At 35.1% G+C, this 21,330-nt stretch overlaps 2 protein-coding genes and 1 long non-coding RNA gene across 3 annotated transcripts in view; 2 read left to right on the top strand and 1 right to left on the bottom strand.

Annotated features, from left to right (window-relative positions):
• Positions 1-21,330, bottom strand: part of Rpb10 (DNA-directed RNA polymerases I, II, and III subunit Rpb10) — a 276,671-nt gene that overhangs the window by 121,326 nt on the left and 134,015 nt on the right. The window lies entirely within an intron of this gene.
• Positions 1-21,330, top strand: part of Dyrk3 (Dual-specificity tyrosine phosphorylation-regulated kinase 3) — a 186,359-nt gene that overhangs the window by 75,089 nt on the left and 89,940 nt on the right. The gene's annotated exons all lie outside the window — the stretch shown is intronic.
• LOC149499481 (uncharacterized) overlaps positions 19,644-21,330 on the top strand; it is a 32,637-nt gene continuing 30,950 nt past the window's right edge. The window contains exon 1 of the long non-coding RNA XR_016325647.1: positions 19,644-20,485. This is a non-coding gene — a long non-coding RNA (uncharacterized LOC149499481). The remainder of the gene's footprint in view (positions 20,486-21,330) is intronic.

Here is a 21,330-nt window from a genome sequence, read left to right as displayed (position 1 = left end):
ATAAAAGAATAAAAGTGAAAATCGTAAATTTCTACTCTACGTCAATTTCTACTTCGTTTTCTGACAAACCACTTTGATGACAACTTAACACTCACATGACAATACGTGAAAGAGAAAGTATATATTGCGTCTTCGTTTTTTATATTTTAAAATGTTTACTTTCAAATCTAGACGTGTGATAGTATAATATAAATCGATTCGTATTTCGAATATTTTCACACAAATCGTGATGCTTAAAACTGTGATCAATGGGATAGATTGGGGCCGAACAAATCAAAAATAAATTCTGATATATATTCTGGTATACCTTTTTTATTACTAAGGTGTTAAGTGATTACCGGCGCCCATAGACATCAACAATGTAAATGTCGTCACCTACCTTGAGACATAAGCTTTGCGATCAAAATAGGCAGTATTATGTCACAATTGTCTAGTATCGAAATAATGTTCCCTGGATTCCTGAAAAGTGATACACTGTTGTGTTATGATCATATTGTTTTCACGAAAAAAAAAAAAGCCTTTGCTGCATCCTAAGTTACCGTTAAAATTCTTAACGCATCTCCCCTCGAAACAAAATACGATGTGACCGCAAGCACATACACGTACATTAATTCTACCAGTTTTTTTTCTTTATTGAATCATCACAGTCACTGAATATTGAACCGTGGAAACGTGCTAACGTCCCGAGACGACCTTCGGGGTCAATGATCGATGATTAAACTGAAAAATCAGGAAACATGGTAAATGTGATCATATACATGCCTGCTTTTGTGTGTACGTGTTAGTTATATTAGAGGTAGACGACTTCAGAGCTAACCTATTAAGTAGTTACTAGATACCTATACACACGTGTGCAGTAATTTATGCCATAGCCATAGACGAAAGACCAAGACGTGTAGAGAAGAGACCAAAGTCGGGTTCCGTGCTACAGATTGAGCCAGAACTATGTCCAATAGTGGACAATAGTGGATCGATGAAAATGATGATGGTACACACCACCACACAGATATGAAGTCGCAGTCACAAATGCTTTGGAATATCTCACTTTAAAAACGAATGTGGAAATGTAATGACATAGTTTAGATGCTATCAAAAGCGTCAACTTTGAGAAACTTTAAATACTATTTGGGCAAAAACTGTTCTAAGAAAAGCTTTTCATTCTAATATTCAGGTTCATTAATAAGTCAACATAGTGGGTAGTTTAGTTTCAAATCTATAAATTCATATCTCCTGAACATTCTAAAACATAACAAAACACGAAACGTTCATCAGCTTTTACATAATGGCAACATTAAATCTCTCTAAACAGACAGAATCGAATTCATAATCTAAAAAACCATAAATCATTTTAATGCAGTTTTAAAAACCGGTTATCGGCACCGTTTTTCCATTAGTCGAAATTTATCTCGTATTCTCTATGGTAGCTTGAGACCATAAGGAAATTACTGGAGTCATTAGTTTACCGTCGTAATTATTGTCAGTTTACCATTACCATAATTGGTGGAGGTCAACGCCACGTGGCCTATTGTACTGTTAGGGATAAACCGATAAACCGGTTGCTAGTTTCCTTTCTGACGCGTGTCAAATGTACGACATGAGACAAGAGAGAACGTTTAGCTGCTCATTCTAAAGCATATCATGCGTGCCTCATATACGAGAGGTCGGAACTTTGAGCCTGAGGTCCATCTGTGTCCAGTTTTTTTTTGTAACTAGTGCGATGTACAATGAACTTACTAAAATCACGTTTCACTTAAAGCGCTTGGAGTTCTAGTCAACTATTTGACTGATATCGTGCTTGTTGAAACTAATTAAAAATACTTATGTTGAAGAGATAATCGAAATCAGCTAATAAACTTCAAAGGTATAAGAGATCGAAGTTTTTAGTGGCAGTTCGGGTGGGATGCATGTGCCTCTTTTTCGCGACGCAAGAGAAATTTGAGTTAACTTTAACGCTATTGAGAACGTTAAAAAATTCGCACTAGGCACACAGGTCGTAGGTCTACCTCATTGGTTAAATCTAATCTATTTATCTATATATATAAAAATGAAACCCGTTTTCCGTTGTCACGACATAACATGAAAACGGCTTGACCGATTTGGCTAATTTTGGTCTTGAATTATTTGTTGAAGTCCAGAGAAGGTTTAAAAGGTTAGATAAATATAAAAATATTCGGAATTAAATAAAAATAACAATTTTGTTTTTCCTTTGATGTGTCCCCCGTCGGACGGATTCCTTTTGTTTGTTTTAAGTTTATCTTAAACAAAAGTTTAGGTCTTTTATTTATCGATTGAGGCACTACGAAGTCTGCCGGGTCAGCTAGTCATTAAATAAATATATATTTTTTATTTCTTAATATAAAGTTTCACCTAGCATAAGAGTTTCACACTTCACACGTCAAAACTTGTACTAACTTGTACTGAACTCGTTACTTATAGAGAAAACCAAAAAAGTTGTAGTAAAAAATAAAGTAGATGCGTTTATGAACAGCAAACGTTTAATTAAGAAACATAAATAGAGTAAATATTAGTGTAGATAAGCACTCATTTGTTTATGGCTCTCCACTGCCGTTTTTGCTATTTCTAAGGTAAATAAATTTTAGGTTCCAGTATACGGTGGGGTAAGAAAGACTAAGGCTCTTTGAGTGAAATTGGAACTTGAAAAAAATTCTTTAATTAATGTAACGAGTGGTGGTAGGACTTGTGTGTTCGCTGAGGCAGATACCGCCCCTCTGCTTATTTCTGCTGTGAAACACTAATGTGTTTCCGTTTAAAGGGTAGGGATTGCCCTACCCTACTATTGAGTTGTACTGTGAATTGAGACTTAGAACTCATATCGTTAAGTATACAGTTGGGTGGTGGCATTTGCATTGTTGATTGTCTATGTGACCGGTAACCACTCAGAACCAGGTGTTCCGTAATCACATACACCCATCTAAGCAATAAATGAAAAGATCTGGCCATCTATGAAAAAAAGTCAATTGCGTCTTATGATTTCGGTAAAGAAAAAACTTGTCTGCTAGTTTACATAGCGCCTACGCTTTGAAAAACGTTTGTCTAACTGTTGTTCTTTGAACTGTATGTCAGTGGGTCTGTGTCGGCTAAGACACAATTATATGTAATTAATAATATGACGGATGCGTTTATTTGTTGGAGTTCAGCTTTTTTTTCATTGCCGTAATAAAATAACGGTCTACCTGATGCTAATAGGTTACCATTGCTCATAGACCATCGTCATATAGCAGTAGGCAGCAAGCCTGTGCCTCTGAAAATGCTGATTTCAATGAGCTTGGGTTACCGGTTATTGATATCCTTATTTTATGTTATTTACTACAATTCGTTAATAAATAAGCTAGTTACTCAGACTATCTGATGGTTTATCTATCAATAGGGCCGGTTTTTAGCATATGCCCAATGAAAAACGTATTCACGAAAAAAATTTCCTCGCTCGTATGTATCTACAATGAAATGATTTTTTTTCTGTTCAGATAATGTAGAAAAAGGAATCATCTTCATTACTATATGGGTATATAGATACTTGCTATTTGATCATTTATATCTCGTTTTAGACACTTGATGAAACTCGATATTCTTTAATTAAGTGGATAGTGGTGGTAGTTTTACTGGTGGTAGGACCTCTTGCGAGTCCGCACAGGTAGGTACCACCCTGCCCATTTCTGCCGTGAAGCAGTAATGCGTTTCGGTTTGAAGGGTGGGGCAGTCGCTGTAACTATACTGAGATCTTAGAACTTATATCTCAAGGTAGGTGGCGCATTTTCGTTGTAGATGTCTATGGGCTCCAGTAACCACTTAACACCAGGTAGGCTGTGAGCTCATCCACCTATCTAAGCAATAAAAAAGTTAGGCAGTGTATCACATATACATAGCTCGTCCGTCAGCTTAGTAAGAGCCGTTATCAAACTCACTAAAGCTTATATTGAGAATGGCTACATTACCACTTTAAAAATGAGGTTAGTCCCAATTGTATTCATTGGAGCAACAGGAGCCTGGCCTTCGTTTCCAGTCAAATCCAATCACATGAAATTAATAAGACAATCATAACTTTGCATCGTGAAAATCAAATAAATACCTAAATTCTTCTGAAGTAGGCGTTAAAGTTATTGCAATAATTAAAATCAAATAACTTGGCGATTAATTAAAACCAGATTTCCAGATAAGTTTTGATTACAAAACCGAAAAGTTACCTTGAAATGCTACTGAGGTTTTTGACCTAACTATTTTAATAATACAAATTATTATCGATATAATAGGAACTAAACGTTATTATCGACAACAAACAATTCTAATTCGGGGTACTTGAACCATTTATTTTTTGTTTGAAGGCAAAATAATTTTGGCATGTGGCTAAGTCATTCGTTTGAGATAAAAGTAGAATACATCGGAACCAATTCATGAGAATATAATACTGAATATTTTTTTCAAATTCAATTTAAATTTTGAATTTAATGAATAAAAAATGCAGACAGTTCAAAATTAACATCTGCATTGTGAACTATCATATATAGGATACATAATTAATTTCCAGAAAACTTGTCCTCAACTGAATTAGCCTGTCCAATATGTAATCTAGTATTTTGATGAATCTGCGCTTGTTTCACTGAATTCATTATAAAATACTATATTTTTATGTTACTTTTAAACATACGTATTGTGTTCCCTTAAAGGTATAGGTATTTTTAGTCACCCCTCCCTTGGGTCTACTAATTCCGATTGGCTTAAGCTATCTTTCTGCGATCTGTTATGATATATTTAAGAAAAAGTAAGTAGAAAAAAGTTTAATAAAAAGTATAAGAAAGCGATAACGATATACAATTTTCGCGTTTATCGTACTTGTAAAACATGCGAACAACGTTCAAGAGTAAGGTCAATGCGATCAGGTCGTTGCCCTCGCCGCTGGCCTAGCCAACTCTAGGTATACCACGTTTTTAAATACCTTAATAGCTTTTCTATATATTTGATTTTATAAATGCTGACATCCGTTCTAGCGACCTAAACGCACACGTCGCGTCACTTATTCCAATAACATTGTCAACCAGTTGCTGACAGTATCGGTTGTTAATTATAGAAATCATATTGGTATAATATTTTCAAATCAGTGATGTCTTATGGGGTCGACACGGACATAGATCTGTGTATTATTGATATATCTAATACTATTTATTGTGTGTGTCAATAGTAAGTACAAGGACGACACGATGATTGGGATGTTTAAATAACACATAAATATTTATTTCTTTGTTTGTCGTCTAAATCAGTGATGTCTTATGGGGTCGACACGGACATAGATCTACGTATTATAGATATATCTAATACTATTTATTGTATGTGTCAATAGTAAGTACAAGGGCGACACGATGATTGGGATGTTTAAATGACACATAAATATTAATTTCTTTGTTTGTCGTCTATCTTCATATTCATGCTATATTTAAATTATACTATGGAAATTCGAAGATGGAAATACATTTAAAATACACTGAAGAATACATTATAGAGCTTGTTTTTTCGATTTTGAATTGGCATTTTTAATGCAGTTGGGTTTTTTGTTTCTTTTAATAATCTATCACAATTTTTGTTAGAATAATTAAAAATAGAATAAATTAATTCATGCAGGATGCAGATCTATACTTTTAATAGATTAAAGTAACTATTGGAAAGTTTGAATTAACGATTTCTGTTAACGCTTATACAAATAATATATAATTCGTCACTTGCAAAATTAAAACGAATATAAAGAAAATAATTTGTTGTAATACGTCAAAAATGTTTAACGCGTGCCAAAGAACTGGATAAATATACATACGTACGCTCAAAGTCAATTGTCCCCCTTCGTTAATTCGAAAAAGGTTTATATATTAAGGCTAATAAATGTATATATTAAGGTTTATATATTAAGGTTAAGGTTTATATATTGATTTAAATAGATCTATAAAACACAAATTATACATTTAATGATGGGTCTTGTTATGTTTGGATGATAAATAAAGTAATACGATTCTCTGAAATTGTAAGCATTTAATCAATTAGTTCATATTAATATTTATTGCGGTAGGCAGCGGCTTGGCTCTGCCCCTGGCATTGCTGAAGTCCATGGGCGACGGTAACCAATCACCATCAGGTGGGCCGTATGTTCGTCTGCCTACAAGGACGATAAAAAAAAATCGTTCATCTTTATATTTATAGGTAATAAATAAATTGGTTACAGTAATCGAATATTGAAACTGCAAGTTTGTCCAACTTCCTGTTATGGATAATTTTATTTAGATTAGAGCTTATTTTGAGATTTCTACATCTTGACATTCCATGATTGTGAAAATTTTTCAAAATGTTATAATCTCGAATCTCCAATGAAAAATTAATTGACGAAAACTTGTCAGTCGTGGGTATAATTAAACCTGCCATTTGTCTGCAACTCGAAATAATACATGAAAAATAAGCGAGAATAAACCGTGAAACGAGTATAGTGAAAGTATAGAAATCTCCAAAAAACTGTTCGCTGCAGATATTAGCTTGGTAACGTCCATATAACTGTAACTGCATGTAGTAAACCATTAAGTGGTAGGACCTCTTGTGAGTTCGCGCAGATAGGTACCACCACCCTGCCTATTTCTGCCGTGAAGCAGTAATGCGTTTCGGTTTGAAGGGTGGGTCAGCCGTTGTAACTATAGTGAGACCTTAGAACTTATATCTCAAGGTGGGTGGCGCATTTATGTTGTAGATGTCCATGGGCTCCAGTAACCACTTAACACCAGGTGAGCTGTGAGCTCGTCCAACCATCTAAGCAATAAAAAAAAAGAAAAAAAAGGGCATTCCTAATACCAAGTAAATTCTAATATTTAATCGATTTATTTTCCTTATACCCTTTTTTGGTTTCATAAAAACTAGGTACGTTTTTTTGTCTATAAATGTGTAACGATCTTTTATTTTTTTGTTGCAGGTAATTGAACTGTTGATTTAAACGCCCGACGTTAAGGATAAAATATACATATGTAAGTGTATAGTACAAGATACGACTCGAGATTTATATAAGGATAGTACTCACACATTTCGTTTGTAACCATCTAGCGTTCCTTAACGTTATTGGGATCAAGGTTAGTAGGGACAAAGCCCAGAAGGAAATCATTATCGGCTTCTAAAGAAGAAGATGCAAAGAATCAAAGGCGTCTTGGAAAGCACTAGCTTTTTAATGCTTATATATAATTAGGGTGTTTCCCGAGCGCTATGATATGTCCTACTTCAAATGAGGTTTGCTGTGAGTACTCTGCGGTAGACTGCAACTTGCTTGTCCCTGTGGCATTGTCGCGTCTATGAGCGATGGTGACAACTTTGTCAGCTTTTTCACGTGCTTGTCTGCCTGCAAAGGCTCTAAAAAATTTAGTATATTACACATATTCAATAACGCAACGTTGTAAATTTCCAGGTTTCTGTAGACTATTTAATTAATACTTCGTTTATTGTCATCAACTAAGTTCGGTAATTTTGTTTTCCGTATTCTTTTTGCACATGTTTAATTAGAAGGAATTCTTAGAAATGACTATAATGACTATACATTTTTCTTTTTTTGATTAAGAACCAACTGTACTACAACAATATAAATTATATCTTATTTTAAAATGTACATTTATTATTATTGTTACTTTGGCATTATGTTTATGGATCAGTGTTCATTGGGCTTTATGATCTTCTGTTTTGTACAGAATTTAATCTTTGTTCGTTTTTTGTTCGAAAACAAATTATACCACATCCATAGCTTATTATTAGGCGAGTATTTTAGTAACAATGCTATTATCTATATCACTAAAATAGGTATGCAATATTCAATAATGTCTCTTCGAGTTTGCATTCTGGGAAAAACTATTAACACACAAAAACTATTTATGACTGTGGTATTCACTGTTGTGTTTGTCTGTTGTAATTTATTGAATATCTTATTCTATCCAACAGTAAATTATAGAACTGTTAATTATTTACGATAAATGACATTGAAATTTTGTATTTTTTTAAAGTAACAACGTGTATGTCTTACTTTGCTAGCTCAAGGCCCAACCTCTGTTTAGCGCTTACCGAAATGCCATCGGTTGTCCTGAGCTACAAACTGGAATACAAGATGGGCTTACACCAGTAATGGCTGCAACGGTACTAATCCATTCGGACTTATAATTATACGTATTTTAGCCCATAATTTGTACAAGGAACGAAGAAAATTAGGGACCTGCTTTGTTGTACCTTGCACAAATTAGGGAGTTTGGTGAAAGAATAAGAAGTTACAGATACTGCTACGGCAAGTTCGCTGTCTTCCGATTAATAACTAATAACAGCTCTTGAGCGTCGCATTGTATTAAATGATTACATATTTTATTATCTATACATTTAAGTAGATTGTTACATGTTAAAAAATCCTCTTTCCATTCAAAAGTGGTTGTATGATTTTTGCGGATTAATATTCAGATTAACATTTCGTTAAAATTAGAACTCTACAATAGATGTGTAAGAATTCCTATATTGTGAAGCGTATAAGATACTTGCATCTTTATGTATGTATTTGTAAATTATTTCAAAAGAAATCTGTTTACAAAGTTCATTCTTTCAAATAGGATACGAACTGTAGAGTATGCGGAAAGATAACGCAAAATCGAATTTCTATATTCGTACCAGGAAGCTGGAGGAATCAATGTTAACGAAATAGCAGTTAACATAAACATTGCGATTGGTTTGAACTTGGCTTGTGCCAAAACGTTCGCAAATTAACGTTGTTTATTGAAAGAAAAACGAAAATTATCATCATTTCACAGCGTACGTGCGTGTGTACGTTCACGCGGAGATTTTAACGCAGACTGCTCGTAATTTTAGACTCAGTGTTGGCGCGATGTCCGATTTTCGTATCGATTTTAATAACGATTATGCTTAAGTCGATTTTAGTATCAATCAATCGCTATAACTATTAATATAACTTAAATGAATAAAAACCTGGGTCATCTCGTCTGTCTTGAAAGTAATAAAAAAATAATTAATGCGGTGAAGCATGATTTGACTACTTTTGTAATATTAGTTTGTGCCGCGTTGGACGTTGAATTAGACGAGAAAATTTTTTATTTTATATTTTCCACAAACGTGGTAATTATTTTCAACTATATGTTCAATATTTGTTTCATGGCAGTAACTTGAAGATTAAATGTCTTATTTTATTTCAGAATTTAATTTTAAAGAAATACTATTTTTTTTTTAAATGTTCTCTAAACAGGAATGAAACAAGCTTTTTTAGTACAAAGTCTATAAATAGACAGACAAAACTATGTATTTCCGTTTAGTTTTAGGGTTTTTAAACTAAAATAATAATTTTGTTCAATGACTTAATGTTTGCTTTTAATAACTGCAAATTTGTCGTATGTAGTAAATTTAATATGCAATAAACTTTAGGATAATTCGATCACTTAAATCTAGCTAGGTATATGACCTTAAACACAACATTCGTAATTTAAAAAACGTTTTAGTCGATCGATAAAAATCGATTTCACTAATCGCCTAAAATCGTAACGATCATTACACGATCCCGTCCCTAAAAACATCCATCTATTTTTGCACATCGTAAGCCGCGGTGCGTCCGCGCAGTTACAGTTTTATAAATAGTTCACGTAAAACATTTGAACTCACTGGCCTAGTCTAACACTTGACGCCGAATGGATAAGTTCAATAGCTACGAAACGAAAATAACTATAGCATTATATTTGAGAATTATTTGTATACACTCTTTTCGGGGAGCGTTAGACATTTAACTGTAGTGTTTTTCTTGAATAAATTTCCATAATTATCATCCTTGTCACATAAATCAATCCATTTGAAAAGGTCAATTACACAAATCGTTGATAACTCTTGATGTTTTTAGTATTGTTAACATTTCATTTTACTTCTACTCTTATATCTATTAATTTTATTATTATCACTATCATTTAGAAATTAAACAAGAATGAAGAAAAAATACGATCTCGGATTGGATGGACCAACGAAAATATTAATTGCTTTAATATAAAATCTCGAGATCGAAACTTCATTTAAAATATGTAAAAAACAATTTCTGATACCATTTTCTGTTTTTAGAGAGAAATTGACTCGATGCGATGACGATAAACTTTTGAAAGAAGCTTTTCAAATATTTAGATTTGTAAGAATTAAATGAAATTTTCTAATACTAAAAATATTTCATATGTCACATTTAATTCGTTTTTCTGTATTTTCGTAACAATGTCAGAATCCTATACCGTTTTCGTGGTAACAGATGACTAAACATTCTAACTATCGTCTATTTTTATTGTACCTCATCGCTTTTGTTTCAATTTTAATGTTCTATGAAACGTGTTGGAATGCCTTTATCAGTAAACTAGCGACCCGCCCTCGCTTCGCTTCGGAAACTGTAATTTATTATTGATTTCTCCACCATTTAATGGATGTTATTATACATACAAACCTTCCTCTTCAATCACTCTATCTACTAAAAAAAACCGCATCAAAATCCGTTGCGTAGGTTTAATGATTTAAGCATACATAAGGATATAGAGACAGAGAAAGCGACTTTGTTTTATACTATGTAGTGATAGTGATGATACATTCATCTAGCTTTAATATCTGTATTGTCAGTATACCTCAAGCCGGTATCGATCTTGGAGACCCTTCGCAAATGTCCGTCCCCAACTTAGGGAGTGCTAACCCCATTAGGACTAGGGGCAGATTGGTATGAGGGCGCGAACGAACTTCCATGCGAATTCTGTGTACAATAATAACTAAAAGATCCTCATCAAGATTTGTATTCGTGAAAGTGTGCATCAGACACGCTCGTGGCTTGATCGATGAAATAGCCGAAATATTTTTTTTTTTTTGCTGAGATGGGTGGACACAGCCCTCCTGGTGTTAAGTGGTTACTGGAGCCCATAGACATCTACAACGTAAATGCGCCACCCATCTTGAAATAAAGTTCTAAGGTCTCAGTATAGTTACAACGGCTGCTCCACCCTTCAAACAGAAACGCATTACTGCTTCACGGCAGAAATAGGCAGGGTGGTGGTACCTACCCGTGCAGACTCACAAGAGGTCCTACCACTAAATCCTGTAGACAGACGTACGCTTCCAGTTTGAAAGGTAGGGGACAGCCGTAAAACAATTGGGACTCCGGTCACATGTCGTATCGTGACTAAAGGGGTGTCCTTCCTATGTCTTCATCCTTTCTAATGCTCGCGTTCGACGTGCGTAATGTACGCTCGAATTTTATTAAAAACCACAATCGAGAATCGTAAATCGATAGCGGTCAATCTAAGTAGATGACTCGTCAGAATACTTTCGAATTTATTAGGTAATAAAAATAAAACAAAAAGACTCGTTCCGTAACGTTTAACCGATGAGTATGAAAAAATTACGATTTTTATTATTATTTTTAATAGATTATTATTTCAATAGATTATGTAACGATTATTGATTGTCTGTGGATTTATAGTTTAATATTTTATGGAATACTAGCAGTGGAAGCGGGCTATGATTTTGGGGGAGACAAAAACGAATTAAATGCCGCCAACCAAAGTCACAGTTCTCTAGTACTTAGCTATGACTATCATAAAGTGATATCTACACATTTGGACGACACCTATCCTGATTGGCCCCCCTTTGGCGCCAACAACGGTGTGTACTAAGGTTCTGATTACGAGCTAACGTTTAGAAATTTTTGGATTATAATTTAATATAGTTTAATGCATGAAGTGAACTACAAAGTCACATATACATTATTTGATACAGATAATTGATTATTAACTTTTCTTGATTATATATACATATATATAGGATATATGAGTCATTACTATAAATATAGAGATTTTAAGCAAATACATCAAAGGATTTTTTTTTGTTTATTGAATACAAGTATTTATCTTTTTATTGCATAGAACGAGCTTAATGCCGACCAATGTTAAATGCGTACCGAATCCCTAATAGTCTTTTTTTTATTTACTTCCACGTTATCGCGCCTTGTAGCAAACAAAAAACCAGAGTACGAAAAAGTGTTAGCGAAATGTTAACCAGAAAATATGAAAAAAATATTATGAATCTTAAGTTAAGTTCAAGGAAAGATTTGTATTATTACCTCGTTTAACTGATCCAACTGCATTTTCCGACATCTAATCTTACAAATCTTAACTTTTTGTGTTTACATGGCAACGACCTTACACGTTCTTCTGCACTTCGAAAGCTGTCCGTCTGGACGTTTTTTTCCCATAGGATCCCCTATATGTCTATCCTGCTCTAACAAAATTCTTAACGGACTATAAATCGATTTGTCTCGCCTCAACACCAAGAGATTCGATCAGCAGCGATATCGTTGTCTCTGTCTTGACTTTTAAACCCGTCTTTGTGGTTTCATATTTTTAATTTGCCCTTTTTTTTGCAGCAGTTGAACTGCTCCGTCTGTTAAATATTAGTCGACTGATTTGAAAGTATATGAGATGCACTACTGGAAATCCATTTGAGTGTGAATAACTAGTGCGGAGAAGAGATGTTTATTCCATTTATTAGGTTTATATTATTATGTAGTTCTCGAATTAGTTAATGAAAAGTTTTTAAAAATTAATCAGTTACATTATTTTCTGATAGATTTTGTAGCTATTGTGGTAGTCAATTATGATAGTTACATTGTTTTGACTGTAAACGAATTTAATAAACTTTGAAATAAGTATGATTGTTTCCAAATGCCGTTTCTTAATGGGGGTGAATTGTCTGAAAAAACCTCCAAATATATACATTAAGCTTGAACAAACAAATAAGATTTTTTAGTGATGTATGAAAAATTATTCTTGTTCACATAAGCGGCCTGTCTTATACTGGTATAGCTGAAAACTGGGCTCAATAGCGCATATTGGGCTCTCCCAAAGCCTCTGCAGTAGATAAGTGAGAGCTCATGGTGATAACATATCATCGGTGAGGATTCAATTGTCACAGTTTTATATACATTGACTTCTAAAATCAAAATAACTGTTACGCATACCTAAAATTTAACGGTCACTTTTATTAATCTTGTCTGTATTATGTTAGTTTACTTCCCCGTTCAAATATGAAGCCGTTACAATTTGGAATCGAAGTAAAAGACCCACTAAAGTCTTATCTTTGTACAAGCATTTGAAGTCGAGCGCAACATCGCGTTACATATAATTTATCTGGCTTCCGTTTCCAATGACCACCCGGGCACATCCTGTTGTGGCGATCACGGTCGGTCGTTATGTGTATGAGGTAGGGCTCAGGTATATCTATGCAACTGTAGAACAGACCGACCGACAAAGTATACAACCTAAACGGATGGATAAATTGCATGACAAATCACTTTTTGTTTTAAATTCGTTCTTTAAAGATGAAAAGCATTTTTAGATCCGACGTTCTCACTTAATCAGAAACTCATCAAAAGAAATAAAATGACATGTATGATTATTTTTTACTCGAAGGAGGGCAGTTTTAGTTATATTTAAAATATCTCTGCAGTACCAAAATGTACATCTTGTTAGAATTATAATTTCAGACGATTATCACAATTGTCGATTAACTTCACAAGCTAATTATCTTTTAAAAAAATTCTGTATTTTATCGTTGGTAGCTTACGGGGCTATTCCAACTACACGCAGACGGGTAGGTGAGCTCATGGCTTTATCCCTAGAGAATTGGTTAACACACTAGCCCTAGCAAGAGCAGTGCTTTCCTGAATCTACTACCGGGTAGGAATCGCGACCCACATAGAAGATTCGGCGAGAAGTTCAGTGGGTTGTGTCTATGGGTTAGTTCGCTCGTCAAATTTTTCGTCGTAATCGACGCGTCTGAGTTTCTCGCCAGATCTTCTCAGTGGGTCGCGTTTCCAATCCGGTGCTAGATTCTGCGAAGCACTGCTCTTGCTAGGGCCAGTGTTAGCAACACTCTAGTTTGAGCCCCATGAGCTCACCTACCAGTTAAGGTTACGCTGAAATTGCCTCTTAAGGCTATCAGCATAAGAAGGAAAAAAAAAAGATGACGGTGACCGGTGCTTCGAGCGCTTAATAGCACGGAGAGTGGATCCGAAGGATCCGACAAGGCCTGTTGATCATAGGGTGATGACGTCTATGCATCGCCTCGATTGGGTATGTAGTTAAAGCCGGTCATAACAATAGAGTTTTCGTAACGTGCCGATTTTTGAAGAACGTAGATTCTATGTCAAGAAACCGGCAACCGTTACGTAACCAAACACACAGTGTATTTAGACCGACCACCAATTACTGACTTATTAATGCTGTCGTCATACGCGCACCGTCAGTGCGTTCGCATGATATGCCATCGACGCGGCCGTCAATCTATTGTCAATTTCGAAAAGTCAAATATAATGGACCATGTGTAAATGCGAGACTATATATCTAACCCTTTATTCATTTGAGAACCTCTGGCCTAGATTTGTTTCAAAACGCTATCTTCATATAACGAAGTGAAAATTTATGTAACTATAAAAAGTTCTTAATGTGTAGTTTGAGTTGCTCTATTACACTAGATTTCCGCATGTTAATCAGGTTTTATGTACAGGTGGCCAATTACTTGTGAAAAAACTTTAGATAATGTACAATCATAGACCTTAAATGAGCTGAGTACGTGCCAATTATCGAACCTGATGCTTGAGAAGCAAAAACTAAGACAGAAAAACTGTTGCGACACACGTGGCCTTGAGAACTCAAGTGGAACTCTAAGAAAAACAATCAGACTTTATTGATCGAGCCCTTAATACCATTCAATAACCAAATTAAAATGTCGATACAGTGACAGGTACAGCTGGCGGTGTCAATGAACTACAGATGTCATTGACATTGTACCGACTATTGGATGTTTAAATGCACGTTTTATCAGAACACCGTGAACAGCTGTCGACTGACTTCACAGGTGATCGTATGAAATTACCACTTCCGAATTTAGTTTGGTTGTTACGTTACTCAGAACGTTATGTAATTGGTTGCATTGTTTAAGCGGATTAATGATAAATCGGAAGCGAATTTAAGCGAATTAATGATAATCTGTAAATTGCGGTTAAATCAAAGGCTGACATCGATACGAAGACAATATCACATCCTAAATCATCGCAACCTTAATAATTACCATACACCTAAATTCTCCCCCAAACCCAATTAGCCTGCACGAATAGTTCACACAGGATGTAGGCCGCCCGAATTACATGATACGCTTAACCGGAGCTCTTCTCGTAAAGTGGGTCTAACCATGTACATAGCTGGTTTATTTCTATGTATTGTCCAGTCACAGTGGAGCAATTATTGTGGTACGGCCGTAGTCATTGGCGTAGCGTTGTTTAGTTTGTAATGGTGCTATATCTACAATGATGTTTATAGGTTGAATTTACGATCGGCATGCAGTAACATGTTAAGAACTTCGGTTTTATTCATGTTGAATTAGGAATTATGTAGTTTGTTTTTTATACTTTCAATGCGCTCATTTAAACACAGATTTAGAGATAGTAATTGCATATGTGATTCCGGCCTGCCTATTTACTTCCGTGGTGGTAGTTATTATGTTCACCTGCGTCTTTTCTTGCGTAAATTCGTTAACTCCTTCCCCCTATCATGAGTACTTGTCGAAGGGTGAGTTATGTGCATGTGCAGATACTATGATTTAGTACCAACCTTCTGTAAAAAAATTACTTGAATTGAAAAATAAAGTTAATGCTTATGATTAAATTTTAGAAATTTTCACCAGGTTGGAACCTCATGAGCTCATTCGCTCGGCGAATCTAGTATAACCCCTCAAGGTTACTAGAATATGTAAAAAAATTGACATTTTCAAGTCCTAAGTTCCTCACAAGCGATTCGACCATGTCGGAGTCAAAAGTACCAATTGCTCTAGAAGAAAACATTTCCAACGCTCGATTTCATGTCTCACGATTTTCACGATAAAAAAAACATCGCATCGTAAAAAGGCACATAAATTATAAATTAATTATTGATTCCAGATAAAGCTCCGATAACAATTTAAAATCAGGCGAGACACGAGCTCCGTCCGTTCGCCAAATTAAATAAAAATAAAAGAATGCCATTACACATGTCTGCAGCTCGTGGTAAATTCAGAATATGTTATAATCTTGTTTTTGAGTATAGCATAAATAAAATATAGCTAGTTTTATTCCAGAATAAAATTTATGCCGGTATTTTGCCAAAATAGTTTCCATTTATTTGACAAAAATAAGAATTATTGTCTTTTTGTACACGCAGACTTTAATTTGCTTCTCTCATTTCGATTTTTTATTTTGTGGAAGTTATAATACAAAGAAAAGTTCCGATTGTTTCATCAGACACACTCGTTATTTTGAACAAATAAGATCTCGCCTTTGCTCTTTATTAACCGATCGACTTAAATTTATGAAATTTCGGGGAAATATTCGTTGAGTACCTTGGAGTAATTAGTTAGAAAATTTTATTAAAATACCTTTAAAGTTTTTTTTTATTCCCTTGTAGGCAGACGAGCATACGGCCCACCTGATGGTGAGTGGTTACCGTCGCCCATGAACTTCAGCAATGCCATATGTAGACTCTTCAAACAAATAAAATAGCTCGTGTTTAGTTTTCAACCTTGACCGAGGCAACCACAGGGTGTTTCTCTTTTATTGAAAATTTTGTATTTTTAGTATTCTCTGCTTTTCTCTCACGGTTATAATGTTTGTTTAATAATTGGAAGATATCGATAAATGACTTTTATGAATGCAAATACGAAATCTATCATCTGTAATTACTAAGACATCAGTTGCAACACAAAGTAGAACACAATAATTTTTAGTTTTCGAAAAAAAAAAAAAAAACTAAATACTAGGGCTAAGTTTGTTACAGTCAAGTACACACAAGTCATGGCTTGGAATGCTAATTGCATGTGTTTATTCGCTCGCCAGACAACAAAGAAAAGTGTAATCCTGACCCCTCGTTGCTTCTGGTGTAACTTGAATCGATGTGGGCGATTATGGAAAACTGCATCAAGATCTTGGTACATACAATACGTATTTGAGTATTTTCGTCGAAAATTAAAGAGTGAAAATCTCATTTCGTTATGAGACTTGGTATAGCCTGGTCACTAGTAACTGATTGTTAAATATGAAATAAAAGAACATACGTTAGTCGAAATTTACAACAAATTGAATAAAGCATAGTAAAATCATGGATTTGCAATATTTTTCCATATCAAAAGAGACAAAAATTAAAATTATAACACGGTTATATAAATACTTCCTTAAATAATTCAACCAACGTCTATCGAACTAGACGAAATCGTTCCAATGTTCAGCGAGAACGCTTCTAAAATACAATAAAATTTTGTTTCTTTTAGACAAAGTTACTAAAAACACGAAATGAGAACGGAAGGATTTGGGTGGGCCTGTATCAGATGCCACACGCGTATAAGAACATGCTAGTTTAAGAATCACTTTTGAACATCTTGCTTATATCTGGTTGACTTCATTTTTATATCTCTCAAGCAAGAGTTTTCGAGGTCCTTTTTTACCTATTTGCTGGTAGCCTAAGAGGCTGTTCCAGCTACGCTCGGGCGAGTGGGTGAGCTCACGGGCTCAACCTAAAAGAATTTGCTAACACTAGCCCTAGTAAGAGCAGTGCTTCGCAGAATCTACCACCGGATCGGAATCGCGACCCACTGAGAAGATTCGGCGAGAAACAGTAAGCTTTTCAGGGTCATAGCCAGTCGCAGCACGCGCTAAGCCTAGACGCCGTCTGCTCATGTACATTACTAAAAATAACATATGTGGTATTTTGTTTATGGAAGACATATGTAACTAATGTGTACGGATTGTTTCCTCTGACAGATGGCCAACAGACCTGACAGTAAATTACTTATAGGCGACTCAGAAGTCGTCACTTTAGTGAATACACTTCACCATGTCATGCAAATATCACCGTGTCCAGTCTTACGTCTTTTTGAAAAAGAACCATGTTCAATAACGCATTTTTATTGTGTATTATCGTAATAAATCAATTTGGTTAAATCTTACAAAATTGTTATTTGTGTCTCGAGAAGTCCTTATTAAAAACACATTTAAGTCGGCCGTAACTTAATTTGGCTTGTCAAGTCCTAATCAACCGACAAATAGACTTATAACAGCGTGGGCGCTGCTACTTCAGTATTCTTTTTCTTTTTTACCTAGCCATTTCTTCAATTGGTACAGAAAGTGACATATAACGTTCTTTGTATTTAAATATGATGCACAACACATTTTAAAGTGATAAAAGAATCGCTTTAAATTTATATTTTGTGATCTTAATCGATATTTAATTCTCCAAACGAGGCTTGTGGAGAGTGTTAAGCGGTAGGTAGCGGCTTGGCCCTGCCCCTGGCATTGCTGACGTCCTTGGGCGACGGTAACCACTCACCGTCAGGTGGGTCGTGTGCTCGTCTGCCTACAATGGCAATAAAAAAAAATTTAGACAGATAAAATTGTTTTGCATCTATTCTCCTAAAATTGTTTCTACGATTATTATTTTTCTGCTTAGATGGGTGGACGAGCTCACAGCCCACCTGGTGTTAAGTAGTTACTGGAGCCCATAGACATCTATGACGTAAATGCGCCACCTACCTTGTGATATAAGTTCTAAGGTCTCAGTATATTTACAACGGCTGCCCCACCCTTCAAACCGAAACGCATTACTGCTTCACGGCTGAAATAGGCAGGGTGGTGGTACCTACCCGTCCGGACTCACAAGAGGTCTCATCACCAGTCACGAACGACGAGCCTTATTAGAGTTTTATTTATTATCATAAATAAATTGTGAAAACTCAAAAACACCTTCATTCCGGTGCGTAAAGTGAGGGACGCACACACGTTAGTTGAAAAAAATCAATATATTTTCCACCGAGGGGTTACTTTATTTAGATTACTCGCCCCCATTGTGCTCGAATACCAGTTGATAAATGAAGTCTCTGTGTTTATAAAAACGGACAGTCTCTATAGTAGTATTGAATAATGCATGCTGTCATTTCGGGTAAGCATTATGGGACGCGGCGGCTTTCAGAGTTTTTTTACTACGTGTATATCCTGAATATGTTTTTCGTAGAGCGTACAATATGAATGTTTAACGTTAGTGCTTGGGATTAGACGTAATATCGTAGAGGTCAAGGTTGCTTTTTCATCTGACGTTATTTATCTAGAAGGTATATGATCTATCCGACTATTAACTAGAAGATTCTCTGCCTAATTGCCCTTTAGCCATCTATAACAATGCTTCCTCAGTATCCGAAAGAAACTATCGATACCATAAGTGTCTCTCGGCGACGCGAGTTATCGAGTTTTCAATGGTAACACTCAAAAGCAGACTAGAGGGTAGGCAGATTTTCCTGCTCCTAACGTCCTAGACCGCAGTGTGTGAGCTCGACACAGTATTTTATTTGTATTTTCCCCCTTTCAATTACTTCAAATGTAAGGTAAACAAAGATATAAATAATTTTCTATGTGTATTATGTTAAATATAAATATTGATAATATAAATAAAATATAGATATTGATAATATAAAGATAAGATAAATATTGTATTATGTTAACTAATTTTTCAATGCAAATGAAATGAACGTGAAATGCACGTTGATCTTGTTGTTGCTGTCTGTACCCCATGGGCTCCAGTAAAACACCCAGAGGTTGTTTACCTGTTAAATCTATCGTAAAACAATTTCTAGAAACCAAGTCTTGAATTCTATAGATTGAGACGTCTCCTCACATGCTCTAATTACACTTCCATTCTGCGCTATTAGATATCCGTCGTGTTGTACACGGAATTATCTGTACGCGTATCAAGATGTCAAGTTCACAATCGTCTTACACGCGTTCACATTAATTAAATACTCAATAAATTATACGCAGAATCATCGGTATTGTTTATTTTAAATCACGTTTTCCTCGAGTCACGAGTAGGATTGCGTTAATACAACCAATGAGCCATATTACGCCGTATCGGATGATTTGTTTAAATGTAATAGTTATTTAATGCTAATGTTATTGCAACTTATGTTATCGTCATACACTTTAGTTACAACATCTATAAATGTAAACATAGATATTTCCTTTGTTGAGGAAATTGTTTGATTTAGGGTACTTACGTATTTTACTATTGCTAATATTATGTAGACGAAATAATTTCAAAATATTGTAACTGAAGACACGTTTCTTTGTTGCTATAATATTTCTGGTAGATGCTGGTAAATTGGTATTGCTACCTCGTTTCGAACTTCGCAATACAAGTTATTATTGATTTATTAACACGTAATACGAGTAATTTGTATGTCAGTCACAGTAATATTAATGTGAAATTGTAAGTGTTGTCATCTAATCGCTACTTTATCGAATAGGGACGTCATATCACTAAAGTCGTCGTGGCCTAAAGGATAAGACGTCCGGTGCATTCGTATGTAGCGATGCACCGGTGTTCGAATCCCGCAGGTGGGTACCAATTTTTCTAAAGAAAATCCGTACTCAACAAATGTTCACGATTGACTTCCACGGTGAAGGAACAACATCGTGTAATAAAAATCAAACCCGCAAAAATTATAATTTGCGTAATCACTGGTGGTAGGACCTCTTGGGAGTCCGCACGGGTAGGTACCACCACTCCGCCTATTTCCGCCGTGAAGCAGTTATGCGTTTCGGTTCGAAGGGTGGGGGTAGCCGTTGTAACTATACTGAGACCTTAGAACTTATATCTCGAGGTGGGTGGCGCATTTACGTTGTAGATGTCTATGGGCTCCAGTAACCACTTAACACCAGGTGGGCTGTGAGCTCGTCTATCCATCAATGCAATAAAAAAATAAATAAAAAAAATGCATTGAAATGTTGTCTAGCCGTATTTAAAGCGAGTTTTCGATGTAAAACAAATTTACCAAACTAACGTAGAGTAAAAAAACGCCTATCTATTTTAACGATGTCATTGAGTTACTTAATGGAGTTTCCCAATCCTCATAGATACCTAGAATTTAAAGTCTTATAATACTTTTCTAACCCTTGTATAATAAATCAACGAGACACATAAACTACAACAACGTAAAAAGATAACGAATAATACAGGAGAGGTTCACTTAATATTATACGTAAGTTTCTCACGGTGTCGCGATGGGCTACAGATACTTCCCGTATTTACATATTTTATCTTTAAATTTTAAAGTGTTTTTTTTTTTTGCACCTTCGAACTGAATAATTGTAAAAGGTACATTAGATAAGATGACACATTGTGTGCGACACCTGAAGTTAGCGGAACGAATTTGTACTATCCTGTTCGAACTTATAAACAA

This window comes from Bombyx mandarina, chromosome A1 (genome assembly GCF_030267445.1).
Source record: "Bombyx mandarina strain Sakado chromosome A1, ASM3026744v2".
Taxonomy (NCBI): domain Eukaryota; kingdom Metazoa; phylum Arthropoda; class Insecta; order Lepidoptera; family Bombycidae; genus Bombyx; species Bombyx mandarina.
The sequence above is the reverse complement of the archived record's forward strand: the minus strand, read 5'-3'. Positions and strand labels throughout refer to the sequence as shown.